The 13,096-nt window shown below is 50.3% G+C and overlaps 1 protein-coding gene, 1 long non-coding RNA gene and 1 pseudogene across 2 annotated transcripts in view; 1 reads left to right on the top strand and 2 right to left on the bottom strand.

Moving 5' to 3' along the window:
* The window catches only part of LOC148477687 (uncharacterized), a 366,671-nt gene that overhangs the window by 228,944 nt on the left and 124,631 nt on the right, over positions 1-13,096 (bottom strand). The window lies entirely within an intron of this gene.
* Positions 1-13,096, top strand: part of ZCCHC24 (zinc finger CCHC-type containing 24) — a 172,964-nt gene that overhangs the window by 73,475 nt on the left and 86,393 nt on the right. The window lies entirely within an intron of this gene.
* LOC148477689 (transcription factor atoh8-like) lies at positions 2,472-2,998 on the bottom strand (annotated as a pseudogene).

Below are 13,096 nucleotides of genomic sequence, written 5' to 3'. Positions count from 1 at the left end.
CGGGCTCACCATCGCTCTGGGTCTCGCACCAAAGGGGGCGTGCTGTCGATGTTGATTGACAGCACGCCCCCTTTGGTGGGCGTGCCGGGGGCGTGCCTGCCAGACGGAGGCGTTCCCATGGGAACGCCTACCGTCTGAAGCCGGCCCCACTGACATCACTAGTGATGTCAGTGGGAGTGATTTTGGCTCTGATAGAGCCAAAATCACTCCAGGGCTTGCGGCAGCGAGACCCTACCGCAGGGTCTCCATCGCAAGCCCGATGGTCGCGATGGTCAAGACCATCGCGACCATCATCATGGACGCTCGCTATAGCTGTGGGTGGTAACCCACAGCTATGCGAGCGTCCATGAGGACGCTCCAAAAAAAGGTAGGAGGGCCCTGATTCAGAGCGAGTGCTCTGGTCAGAGCGCTCAGCTCTGAATCAGGCCCTATGTCCCTTTGAAAAATGAGGGGGGCGCCAATGCTCTTTCTGGCACAGGTCACCAAAAAGTCTAGATACGGCTCTGTGTTGCTACCCTAATGTATGGTGGCTCTCATATTATTAAACCCTTTACTGGATTATCACTTTGCAGTAAATATTGTGGGTCTGGTTTGTATAAAAAAAAATATAACCTTTCCCTACGCCCAACATTAAAAAAAGAAAGAAATAAATAAATAGTGGCAGGATGCATGAAAGGTTTAATTTGTTGCCAGTTCCCATATAAAGAATCAGGTCAAGTAACTCTTTAGGTTTTATAATCTGTTTTAATTAGAATATGTATATGTCAATAATGTTGCCAAAGGTTATGACTTTAAGGGCATTTAGAGGAGATAAGGAGCAGATACAAAGCATCAGAGACGTAGCTAGACTTTTTGGTGCCCTGTGCCATAGAGAGCATTGCCCCCCCATTTTTCAAATAGGGATATAAGATAGTGCACCCAAAAAAGGGCCATGGCCTCATGGGGAAGGGTCAGAGAAGAGATAGGGGAGGCCAGGAGATGCTGGGGATAAAAAGTGAAATCTACAAGTGAGAATGATAATAAACAGAAAAATTTACAGGCCCAAACAGCGCCCCCTGCCCTGTGCCATGGCACTGGTCACACTACCCTAGTTACAGCCCTACAAAGCATATAGCAGCTATTACACTATGCCCTAGTTACAGCCCTACAAAGCATATAGCAGCTATTACACTATGTCCAAGTGAGAGTGCTAAGGAATCCATATTTGCATAGCTATGCTCTTAAAATGCCTCCATTTGGGAGTGTCACGGGCGTGTCAGTAAATGCAGCTGCAGCCACAGAGGCCATGATGAGAGAAGGTTCAGAAGAGACACTGTCGGGTCGTAGAGAGCCTGGGCACAGGTAAAGGAGGGGGCATTGCCTAATAGCGGGATGCGTGGCCACGCCCCCTTGAAAAAATAATAATAATAAATCACTTTTGCAGCGCGCTATGCACTGGGGAGGGGGGAGCTGTAAGCCCCCCAGCCCGGCGCTAAGCAGGGGGGGGGCGCGATCAGTGTGATCACTCCCCCCCACAGCCATAGGAGACTGCTCCGGCTGCTGCAGCAGCCGTGAGCAGTCTCTCATTGCAGCCCAGCACAAGCTGTGTGCTGAGCTGCTGTGAGGGAGGGGGGGTGGCGACGCCGGACCCGGGCCCCTCTAACAAGCCCGGGCAAACTGTACCCGCTCCCCCCCCTCTCGGCGCCCATGGACACTGTGTCAATCATAGGGCATCATAAGTGACGATGGTGATCGCAATTGTGGACTGATGGAGTGTTTGAGTCCACCGGCGGGTTAGCACTGTCCACAGACATTGAAAGTGGACGTATCAGGACTTGCACTGTCTGTCACACTCTTGTACACACGGGGAAGGCTGAAACTAGCATTTGCATTGTAGCTGTAAGCCCTAATGTCTTCTGAACTTTTTTGTATTGTGCACTCGGAGTGTCAGTTTATGCCAAGTACCCCCTAAAGTGTCATTATATCAAGTGTTCCCAACCCCTTATATTGTATCTCTCACTGCATGATGTGCCACTGCGCTGCTATACATTGGTAGTAGGAAGGTGGAAAGTCTTAACGGGGGGGGTGGGAGAGCGCACTGTCACCCCCCCATCATCACCACCTGGACCCGCACCTGCCTACTCCTGTACTAGGGTAAATGTCAAGCCAGTAAATGTTTGTGTGTATGCTGGTGCCAGTCGTGATCTAATTCAAGAAAGTGCACTTGTTTAGTTATATTTAGTTGGGTTCCCCATTGGCACAGACACAACTGGTAAAGGGACCGCAGTTCCTCACCAGCTTGATGCAGTCCTGTTTATGTAGCCTATGCTCAAAATCTGATTTTTATTTCTGCTGCTCAGTGGAACTATATGACTGGCAAATTGGTGCTGTGCTGAGTGTAGTTCTAATGACTTTGAAATGTCATTTATTATTAGCTGTATTCCTAACCGACACAGACATGATGCATGTGACAAGATGGGACACAGGGCGCTCTATGCCTGGTTCCTTAGAGCCTCAAAAGGTTGTGTTGATGGTATGCACTCTGGACCTCTCCCTGGCATACGCTGACAGTATCCTTGTTTGCTGGATGGCTTTGATCCCTGAAGAGACACCACCAGTCTCCCCTAGCCATTTCCTAGGGGATACTAAAGGGTCTATCACTTGTAAGACTGACAGGTAGGAGGTCTCTGAATGCCCCTGGCACATGACTGTCCTGTTGGGCTGCAGCCTCTGCTCCCCCCATAGGATTTCACCTCCAGACCCTCCTCCTGGAAGGTCCCACTCCTCAGGTCCAATGCATCCTCAGCCACCCTGTTCGTCATTAGCTCTGAGCCGGGACCCTCCTGGTCAGAACCTCTCCTCCGCGGCCACCGTCAGATCCTCTTTGAAAGTTTGGATGCCGCTGACTGGCTAGGTGCTTTCCCTTGCTCTTTCTCTTCAAACACCTGATGCTAGCAGGGATGTCCTGGGTGCAGTGGCCCTTCAACTTGTACTCCTTCAGCAACTGGGGGCTCCTCATGTGTGAGGGGCAGCAGCAGTGAGGTTTTGTCCTGTGGGCTGAGTATTACAGGAGGCAGACCATGGTGCGTACTGGAAGAGTAGCAGCACTGCAATGAGGACAGGACTTCCAAGACGCACAGATGTAGTGACGTCGCTGGCACCATGTTAGGATCCCTGGCTGTGGGCTGGACTGTATTATTCGATTCCCAGACATGTACACCAGCATTTTCCTGGATTGCCAGCTGTCTTCCCCTTGGATAGTATGGTGAATTTCCGGGTTTGCCTGGTCTAATCCTGGACAGGTGGTAACCCTATTTGGCTACCCCTAATTGAAGATTTACAGTACCACAGGTTGAGAAATCCTACTATACATGAGAGCCATTTTTTTCAGAAAAGTTAATACAATGTTAATATGAAGTTCTCAAATAGTGAAAGGCCCAGACAAAAATAATAAATGACACTTTGAACTTTAGACCATTCTTAAGAGAGCCAAATTAATGGCCACATTGCCTGGAGCTGACATTTATCAAGGGCTTATTGTGAGAAGTAATTGGGATGTGGACAGTTTTGTATGGGCTTGGCTAGTCCCAAATAGGGCAATGAATGTGATGCAGCTCCCATTTTATCCATCTTGACACTGCGGCGCTGATGAAAATGGAGAGAAGCGTTCACAGTACACAGAGACCTCTATAATATTATACCGCAGAAATAATCAAGCAGGCAATCACAACAGTGGCATGGGCATCATCATCCTGACTGACCTATTTCTATATGAAGGCATTGGGTTGTAGTCCCATAATGCCCATTATTAATCCATCCAGCCCTGTTTGTTAAAGTAAGCCAGTGAATATTTTGGCACATTGTTTGGCCTTTTTCCAGCGTTTCAGTAAAAGGTCAGTGTGCCAGCATTTGTCCTCTAGGCTTACTTTTTTCAACTTTAAAATATTATGATTATTAATTGTGTCATGCAATTTCATCCAAAACCTCTAGAAGTTTCATATGATGACTGGGGAAAGAGCGATGACTACAGACTTAAGAGAAAGAGTTAATCTATAATTGTTTTAGTTGTCGGAAACTCTGCACCCAGCAACAGCTGTGCAAATCATTAGAAACTAGCACATGATGGGGTTTGTATTAGTACTACTTGCCAAGTTGTTTAACCCACCCCCACCACCAAAACTCTCTCTAGTCCCAGCAGACCAACATAAACATATATAGGAATGGCAGTAAAAAGTGAAAGCACTCAACCATGACATAGTTATATAAAAGCTTGTTTGTATGTCACTATAGAACAGGTGCATGCCTAGCTGTGGAAGGTATCCTACACTATCTCTGGCAGATTTCAGAATATGCTGGAGACAACAAAATCCATCTCAGCTGCTGCAAGCCTGTACAACAGAGTGAGCGGATGATGTCCTTTTGTTTTTTTTAATGTACAATGCTGAAAGAAGGTATCCCATCAGCCTGTAGCTTTCTCTTCTCTGATCACATCTCTTCCCCTTCCCATGTCCCCTCTGCTGCTGGCCACCTCCTCTTCTGACCCTCTAGTCACATTCTCCTTAATGTAACACATTTCAAAATATTGTCATACTGTACCCGAGACTCAAACCCATCAACTCACACTTTGCAGTCAAACACCTTACACATGGAGCTATTTGCTTCTGCAATGGAGGTCTGTGAATTCTAGCCATACGAAGCTACTTGTAATTGTCAATATAAACCATTGCAGATGAGCAGTTAAATGTAGTGTCTGGCTGCAGGGGATTGGATGTGTGGCTGCACAATACATACATCTGCCTAGTTGCAACTAACAATTACAAGTAGCTTCATATAGTTAGAATTCACATGTTTATAATGCAGGACCAAATAGCTCCATGTGTAAGTTATCTGACTGCAATGTAAAATGTGATTAATTTATATCCCAGTATTATTATTATTATCCTTTATTTATATGGCACCACAAATGTTCCGCAGCACCTTACATAGTATATAGAACTAATAGGTGAACAAGAAACAAGTAACTAACAGTACATTACAGTGCAGGACAAGGACACGATTTAAATACATTGCTGCAATAGCGATTAAAACACTCACAATAAGCAGGCGGGAGTTGGCAGTCACGTGTTAGGCGCCCTAATGGGGAGTAAAGAGTAGAAGAACATGTAAAGAGAAGCACATGAGGGAAGAGGTCCCTGCTCGTGAGAGCTTACATTCTAAAGGGGAGGGGAAGACAGACAGGCATGACACAGAAGGGGAAGATAGGGAGGAAAGAGCATGAGGTGGGTTAGGAGGAGTGCTCAAAGGCCTTAATGAAGTAGGTGGTCTTGAGAGCCCGTTTGAAGATTTGTAGAGAGGTGGAAAGTCTGATAGGGAGAGGGAGAGCATTCCAAAGCTAGGGAGCAGCACGGGCAAAATCTTGGATGCAGGAGTGGGAGGAAGTAATCAGAAGGCAAGAGAGGCGGCATGCATTTGTTGAGCGAAATGGACGGGCGGGAGTGTGAAGGGAGAGAAGGTCCGAAATGTATGCGGGAGAGGATTTGTTGAGGGCTTTGTAGGCGAGTGTAAGAACCCTGCATTGGCATCTGAAGGGGAAGGGGAGCCAGTGTAGGGCTTGAAGGAGAGGGGAAGCAGATGTAGAACGTCTGGAGAGGAAGATGAGCCGAGCAGCAGCATTGAGAACCGATTGTATTAGAGAGAGGTGAGAGACTGGGAGGCCAGCTAGGAGAAGGTTACAGTAGTCCAATCTGGAGATGACCAGTGAGTGGATGAGGGTTTTAGTGGCATCCTGGGTGAGGAAAGGTCTAATCCTGGAGATATTTTTTAGGTGGAAACGGCAAGACTGCGAGAGGTGCTGAATGTGTGGTTTAAAGGAGAGGGAGGAGTCTAGGATAACTCCAAGACAGCGCACTTTGGGGCTAGAGGAGATAGTTGTACCATCAATAGATAATGAAATTGTGGGAAGTGATGTAGTGGAAGAGGGTGGGAAGATGATCAGCTCAGTCTTGGACATGTTAAGTTTAAGAAAGCGCTGGGACATCCATGAAGAGACAGCAGAGAGACAGTTGGAGATACGGGTAAGGAGCGAGGGGGAGAGCTCAGGGGTGGAAAGGTAAATAGAGATGATATTGGAGGTCAATGGAGTTAATGAGTTAACCTAAAGAGGATGTATAAAGGGAGAAAAGGAGAGGTCCAAGAACAGAACCTTGGGGAACTCCTACTGTTAGTGGAAGTGGGGGGGAGGAGTCATGAGAGGACACAGAAGGAACGATCAGAGAGGTAGGAGGAAAGCCAGGAGAAGGCAGTGTCACGTAAACCGAGAGAGTAAAGGATTTGCAGGAGGAGAGGGTGGTATACAGTGTCAAATGCAGCAGAGAGATCAAGGAGAATGAGCAGAGAGTAGTGGTCCTTGGATTTGGCAGCAAGGAGGTCGTTGCTGACTTTCATGAAGGCAGTTTCAGTGGAGTGGAGAGAACGGAAGCCAGATTGAAATGAGTCAAGGAGGGAGTGGGAGGAAAGAAAGGTGGTAAGGCGGTTGTAGACAATACGCTCAAGGAGTTTGGAAGCAAAAGGGAGACGAGAGATGGGTCGATAGTTGGAAAGTATGTTAGGATCAAGGGTAGGTTTTTTTAAGAATGAAGGAGACAAGGGCATGTGTGAATGCAGGAGGGACAGTGCCAGATGATAGGGAGAGATTAAGGAGGTGAGCCAGATGGGAACAGGCAGAAGGAGACAGGTAGGAGAGGAGACGGGAAGGGATAGGGTCAAGAGGGGAGGTGGAAGGAGGGGAGGACCGGATGAGGGCCATGACTTCCTCTCCGGAAGCAGGGGAGAAGGATGTCAGAGTTTGTGAGACAGGAGGGGAGGGGTGCTGAGGGTCTGATGGGATATGATGTCCTCACGTATGGAATCCATTTTAGATGTAAAGTAGGTGGTAAAGTCAAGGGCAGAGAGCGAGGAGGGGAGGCGAGGAGGGGAAGGGCAGAGGAGGGAGTTGAACAGTGGTGTAACTAGGGGGGGTCGGGCAGGGTGCGTGTCCTGGGTGCCGTGGAACCGGCGGCGCGGGGGGCACCGCCGGCCACGGTCCGGCCCGCCCTAGTTAGCCACCAGTGTAGCGTTGACCGCAGTGAGTGCGGTCAGCGCTACACATTTACACAGGACCGGCGCTAGGCTTCCAGCGCCGGTCCTGTGCTGCACACCTGAGCCCGTTCCCTCCCCCTGAGCGCTTGCCCAATAGTGCTAGGAGGTGGGCTCAGGCTGTGCATAACACACGCATCGCCGCCAGCGCTGGCAGCGATGCGTGTGTTAAACAGCAGCCAATGAGAATCAAATAGACTCTCATTGACTGCTGCAGCACCCACTGCAAGAGCCGGGCTTCCATCCGAGGAGGAGGGCGGATACTACTGGGGACCTCTACTGGGGGTGGGGGCACAATGGGGAGGGGGGGGGGTGGCTACTACTGGGGGGACCTCTACTGGGGGGGCTATTACTGGGGGCACCATTATTGGGAGGGGCTATTACTGGGGGCACTTAATCGGGAGGGGGAACCTCAACTGGGGACCACTACTTGGGGGGGGAACTACTACTGGGGGCATTATAAAAGGGGCCTACTACTAAGGGCACTGCATTTGGGGGACCACAACTGGGGGCAATAATAGGAAGGACCACTACAGGGCACTGGATAGGGGGGGACCACTACTGGATGCACTGCATGGGAGGGGTAGGGTACTACTGCTGTGGGCACTATATAAGGGGCTTACTGCTAGGGGCACTGCACTGGGGCAGCAGTGCCCACTACAGGGGGCACTAGATAGGGGGGGATCACTACTGGGTGCCTGTATAAGGGGGACCATTACTGGGAAAACTGCATGGGGGGGGGACTACTGCTGGGAGCACTATATAAAGGGCACTGCATAGCACGGGGGGGACTATATAAAGGGCACTGCATAAGGGGATACCACTACTGGGCGCACTGCATTGTGGGGACTGCTACTGGGGGCACTGCATAAGGGGGAACACTACATAGGGTACTGCATTTGGGGGGACCACTACTGGGGGCACTGAGTAAGGGGAAGTAATTGGGGGCTGTATAAGGGGGACCACTACTGGGGATACTGTATAAGGGGCACTACTATGGGCCTGCATAAGAGGGACCACAACTGCATACTGGGGGTACTGTATAAGGGGTACTACTGGGGTTAAGGTGCATATGGATAGGAATGTTCAGCGTGAAAATAAAGGGGTGTGTCATGTAGACACGCCCCATTTTTAAGTGACCTTCGGCGCGTGTACATATAGGGGTGTTGGGCGGGGTGGGGGCGGGGTGGGATTGCTCCCTATTCAAATTTGCCCTGGGCTCCAAATACCCTAGTTACGCCACTGGAGTTGAAAGTGGCAAAGAGACGCCGGGGGTTTGAGGACTGGGAGGAGATGAGGTTCTTGAAATATGTTTGTTTGGAGAGAGACAGGGCAGCATTGTAGGAAGAGAGAATACATTTTAAATGGAGGAAGTCAGTGATTTTCTCCACTGACGCTCGGCAATTCTTGAACACTTTTGCAGGTATCTGGTGCATTTGGAATGCCAGGGTTGTGGTGTGGATCTGCGAGTGTGAGTAGTTATTGCCAGAGCAACAGAGTCAAGAGCAGAAGTAAGGGAAAGGAATTGTACAGGGAAGTAGCTTGTTCAGGACAGGAGAGAGAAAGGATAAGGGAGAGAAGAGAGTCCAGCAGGGAGGAAAAAGCAACAGTGTCAATAGCCTCAATATTACACTTAGTAATGGTAGCCTTAGGAGGTAAAGGAGGGGAAGGAGAGAGGGATGGTCAGAGAGGGGGAATGAGGAATTGGAGTAATCAGAAATATCACAACGGTGAGTAAAGACCAGGTCAAGTGAGTGCCCACTCACATGGGAGGGTGATGAGGTCCATTGGGCGAGACTAAATGAAGAAGTGAGGGTAAGGAGTTTAGCTGCAGAGGATTCTGTGGGAATGTCAATAATGGAGGGAAGATCTGAGGAGAGAAAGTGAGGGAGTCAGGAAGCGAAGTTGTCAAGGAATTTGGAGGGAGAGCCAGGGGGACGGTAAATGACAGCTACTCTGAGGTTTACTGGTTGGAAGAGGCGTATAGCAGGAACCTCAAATATTTGAAATGTAAGGGATGCTTTAGAGGGTATTAGCTGGTAGGAATAACTGGTGGATAGAAGGATCCCAACACCACCACCATGGCGACCCCCAAGCCGGGAGGTGTGGGAGAAGGTGAGGCCCCCAGAGGATAGAGCAGCAGGAGAAGTGATGTCAGAGGGTGAGATCCAGGTTTCAGTAATGGCAAGGAGATTCAGGGAGATGAAAAGGTCATGGGTGGGGACAGGGCTGCCATCAGAAATTCTGGGGCCCAGTACTAACAAAATAGGCAGGGCCCCCCCCCGGGTATAGGGCAGAGTTGGTCGGAGTTGTGGATAACGTGAGTGGAGCTATATCAGGGGTGTTGCCTAAATTTGTGCGTAAACCAGGGAGGATGGCTAGACATGGTGGTGGGGGGTGGTACAGGGCAGGGAAGACTGGCCTGGGGTGGCAAAGGGCAGGGAAGTGTGATTGGACTAGGGGGGCAAGGGGCAGTAGGGGAGGGGCAGAGAAGACAGGCAGGCAGACTGGCTGGACATGGGGGAGGGGCAGAGAAGACAGGCTGGCTGGACATAGGGGAGGGGCAGAGAAGACAGGCAGACACGCTGGCTGGACATGGGGGGGGGCAGGGAAGGCTGGCTGGACTGGGGCAGAGAAGACAGGCTGGCTGGACTATGAGGGGGCACGCGGAAGACTGGCTGGACTGAGGGAGAGGCAAGGCAGACTGGAAGGACTGGGGGGGGCGTAGGGAAGGCTGGCTGGACTGGGGGGGCAGGGAAGGCAGGCTGGCTGAACTGGGGGGGAAGCAGGAAAGGCTGGCAGGCTGGATTGGGGGGGAACAGTGCAGGGAAGGCTGGCTGGACAAGAGAGGGGGGGACACAGGACAGGGTCAGCTTACCTGTTCTCCTGTCCTGAGAGAAGGGAGCCCAGCTGGCAGTGGTGAGGAATGCACCGGGCGACAGGAAAGGAGAAATATCATCAGCGCTGTGTCATTCAACTAAGGACTTGATCCGGCCTCAAACATCAGGGGTGCTGCAGCATTTACTATGGAGCCGACCGCGAGCCAATCACACCACGCGGAACAGCGGCCAATCAAGAGCTGCTGTTCCTGATTGGCTGCCGTTCCGTCAGCCAATCACAGCTCGCGGAACGGCATCCAATTAGGATCGGCCGCCCCTGACTGTCGTTCCGCGAGCCAATCACAGCTTGCGCTCGGCTCCAGTGACAGTCCATAGTTGAAATGTCACAGTGCTAATGATCTTTCTCCCTGCCTGCCGCCGCCGGTGCTTTCCTGTCAGCCGGGCCCCCTCTGTCTCCGGGCCCGGTACTGGAGTGCCGGCAGTCCCCCTCTGATGGCGGCCCTGGGTGGGGACCAGTTTATTACAGACTGACCTGGCATTCCAGAGGGCACAGGATATAGAGATTGCATTTGTGGGGATGATGTGAATAAGATTATCCGGGTTGCTGTAACGTGGAGGGAAGATTAATTTGGGGGACCGATATGAATAGAGTTTAGTGATGGTGCGGTCACCTGAGCTAGAAAGGGAACCTGTAGGAGGTGGGCAGGGAGGGAGATGTGGACGGCAGTGGGGTGAAGTGATAGGGAGAGGAGTGTAGGAGGAGGGTTTGGTGGTGGGGTAGTAGGACAGAGGGGGGGTAGAACAGCAAGAAAGTGGAGTAATGGGAGAGGAGGGAAGAGTAGGCAGACAGAGGAGGGGGGAGAAGGGGAGGAGGTGGTGAAAGAGATAAGGGGGAAAGGATAAAGGTGGAAGCAGGGGGCAGAACAGAGGATTAGGTAGAGACTGAGTGAAGGGGGGAGTTGAAGAAAACCTTGTCATGGTGTTTATAAGTAAATAAGTAAAGAGGAATGAAATTTGGAAATATAAATGAGATATGAATGCAAGAGATTTGTAGAGATGCAAGAGAAAGAACAATGACGGTAAATATGTATGCAGATTAACAAGTTTGTTATAGGGAGGATTAAAAGTGGGGATCTAATGTGTGAAGAATTTGAATAATAACGCAGATTGTAAGCAGATAGAGGATGTGAGGTTAGGCAGGAGAGCTAAGATAAAGGACAGTGGGCCTGATTCAGAGCCGGACGCTCTGACCAGCGCCCTCCTACCTGAAAATGGAGTGGCCTCTTGGACGCTCGCATAGCTGTGGGTGACCACCCACATCTATAGCGAGCGTCCATGATGATGGTCGCGATGGTCAAGACCATCGCGACCATTGGGCTTGCGACGGAGACCCTGCGGTAGGGTCTCACTGCCGCAAGCCCTGGAGTGATTTTGGCTCTATCAGAGCCAAAATCACTCCCACTGACATCACTACAGATGTCAGTGGGGCCGGCTTCAAACGGTAGGCGTTCCCATGGGAACGCCTCCGTCTGGCAGCCACGCCCCCTGCACGCCCACCAAAGGGGGCGTGCTGTCAATCAACATCGACAGCATGCCCCCTTTGGTGCGAGACCCGGAGCGACGGCTATCCCGTCGCTAGCCAGGTCTCGCACATGCGCACGACGGAGCTCCCTCCGTCGTGCGCATGCGCAGTAGGGCACCATCGACCCGCTTGTGAGCGTCCTGCGCTCGCGAGCGGGTCTGAATGACCCCCTGTGTTTCAAAGTGGAAAGATGTAAACTGACATGGGAACAAGTATGATAAGCATTGAGATGTATGCGAGATTCAGAAGGCCAGTATTATTAATAGCAGTAGAAGTGTTCTTGCCGTGACTGCATAGGGAGTCCAGTTGTAGCCTGAATGTTTAGGCTGTTGAGGTTTGTTGCTTGATGGAACTTTTTCTCCTTTAATGCAGGTCTAACGCTAGTTTTGCACTTAAAAAACACTGCACTTTGAAAAACTGCACCACCCAGCCGAGGCTTCCCAGGCAAACTACTGACACTTATACAGAGATGCAGGCAAGTGTGGACACTAATTAATGAAAACCCCCAATTGGCCTACCAAAGAAAGCTAGCAATAAAGATGGCTTAAGTCAACAAGGAACACATACCAAACATCTAAGGCTAGAAATAAATCAAGCCTTCACTTCAGTCAATAGACTGAGAGAATCCTTATAACAATTTAACTATTACAAATCATAAAGGCATTAGAAACAATAGCAAAAGTATTCAGTAAAGAATAAGATAGTTACCTATAAGTATAATAAATAAAGTAGGCACAGGAGGTGGAATACTTTGCAGTCACAGTCAAATTCAGTTACCTATAACTGAGAAAAGTTATTGAGAAAAGTGTGTTAAATAAAGGAGGTTGTAACTGAAGGTGCAGAAATTATCCTGTACATACAAGAGACTTCCTACCTGTAAGCTGGGTTCAAGTCCTAAGAAATTTGTGTCAGGATGTGCTGATCAGTGAGGTGGGTGCAGTATGAGAGGTGGGTGTCAGGATGTGTAGATCAGTGAGGTGGGTGCAGTATGAGAGGTGGGTGTCAGGATGTGTAGATCAGTGAGGTGGGTGCAGTATGAGAGGTGGGTGTCAGGATGTGTAGATCAGTGAGGTGGGTGCAGTATGAGAGGTGGGTGTAAGGATGTGTAGATCAGTGAGGTGGGTGCAGTATGAGAGGTGGGTGTCAGGATGTGTAGATCAGTGAGGTGGGTGCAGTATGAGAGGTGGGTGTCAGGATGTGTAGATCAGTGAGGTGGGTGCAGTATGAGAGGTGGGTGTCAGGATGTGTAGATCAGTGAGGTGGGTGCAGTATGAGAGGTGGGTGCAGTATGAGAGGTGGGTGTCAGGATGTGTAGATCAGTGAGGTGGGTGCAGTATGAGAGGTGGGTGTCAGGATGTGTAGATCAGTGAGGTGGGTGCAGTATGAGAGGTGGGTGTCAGGATGTGTAGATCAGTGAGGTGGGTGCAGTATGAGAGGTGGGTGTCAGAATGTGTAGATCAGTGAGGTGGGTGCAGTATGAGAGGTGGGTGCAGTATGAGAGGTGGGTGTCAGGATGTGTAGATCAGTGAGGTGGGTGCAGTATGAGAGGTGGGTGTCAGGA

Source organism: Taudactylus pleione, unplaced genomic scaffold, assembly GCF_031769625.1.
Source record: "Taudactylus pleione unplaced genomic scaffold, aTauple2 ptg000699l, whole genome shotgun sequence".
Taxonomy (NCBI): domain Eukaryota; kingdom Metazoa; phylum Chordata; class Amphibia; order Anura; family Myobatrachidae; genus Taudactylus; species Taudactylus pleione.
The sequence above is the reverse complement of the archived record's forward strand: the minus strand, read 5'-3'. Positions and strand labels throughout refer to the sequence as shown.